The sequence below is a fragment of the Armigeres subalbatus genome, chromosome 2 (genome assembly GCF_024139115.2).
Source record: "Armigeres subalbatus isolate Guangzhou_Male chromosome 2, GZ_Asu_2, whole genome shotgun sequence".
Lineage (NCBI taxonomy): Eukaryota > Metazoa > Arthropoda > Insecta > Diptera > Culicidae > Armigeres > Armigeres subalbatus.
In genome coordinates, this window is record NC_085140.1 from 231,813,515 (window position 1) to 231,814,692 (window position 1,178).

Consider the following 1,178-nt stretch of genomic DNA (forward strand, 5'->3'; position numbering starts at 1 on the left):
ATTAATATTCCTGTTTTTAAAGTTCATAGATTCTGCGGTTGTTTATATTTTCCGAAACAAATGGGTAATTTAACTAGCATTATTGTATAGCATGTCCAGCTTCATGATTTTTCATGATCATTCAGAGATAATTTCAATAAGCTTTATTGGTCTGTTATCCAATCCAATGGATAACCCACCTACCGGTTCCAATCCAGCCAAATATGGTCCAAGATACTACCACAGAATGTTATAAGTTCCAATTATAAATCTGATTTATCGCATGATGGTATTCGCTTGCTATCCAAAAATAGTCCAGAACCAGTTCCCGGTAAGCGTATTTATCGATTTCAATCGGGCCAAATATGTTTTAAAAATACAACACTATCACACAATTTTTAGGTTGAAAAATCAGAAGGGATGTATACAAGACACGACCGTAAGGTAGTCGATGGACAACGTATCACTATCGAAACTATCAAAGAAAAAAAGAAGGAGCCACCCGTGGACTGCACTGTAATTTACTTTGATCAAGTCGTACGAAATGATTATATTACCAATATCCGTTCAATATCCTCAGCTGATAGATATATTTAAAAATTTCACTTGTATGGTCAAAGCTCATTTTATTGTGTGGGATGCAAATTAAGGAAATAAATGTCCAAAATGCTGTGCATCACTGGCTTACATTATTAGTAATGAAACATAAGATAATCAAGTAGAAGTTAAAAAAATGCGCAGGTTCCACCGAGATTTGAACTCGGATCGTTGGATTCAGAGTCCAAAGTGCTAACCATTACACCATGGAACCATGTGTAATGCGAGACAATACAGGCTTATGAAAAGGAAAATAGTTTTGTTTTCACTTTGTGACCACACGTAGAGCAAAAATAGATTTTTCTTCTACGAACGCTGCGATCGCCAGCACCCAAAATCAAAATTCCTCTTTTCCCAGATTCTGAGACATGCGATAAACATAGCATACTGTCGAGAATGATGGTGGGCACATTCATTAGAGACAATCTGCAATTTATTTCGATTGTGATGCCTAACCAAAGCCAAAGCAGGGGATGCCGTCAGAATGGCGACGGTGGTCCCAGTCGAACGGACGATTGACTATGAATGATGATTTGTTGCGCACCTCTCCGTGTGTCCGTTTAGTCGAGAATGACGATGTTTACATAAATTGAACCTTCCAG

The 1,178-nt window shown here is 37.7% G+C and overlaps 1 non-coding gene across 1 annotated transcript; it reads right to left on the reverse strand.

The window, feature by feature from the left end:
- Positions 1 to 718: 718 nt before the first annotated feature.
- On the reverse strand, positions 719 to 790 carry Trnaq-cug (transfer RNA glutamine (anticodon CUG)). The gene has a single exon. It is a non-coding gene; the product is annotated as a tRNA-Gln (tRNA).
- Positions 791 to 1,178: the final 388 nt, after the last annotated feature.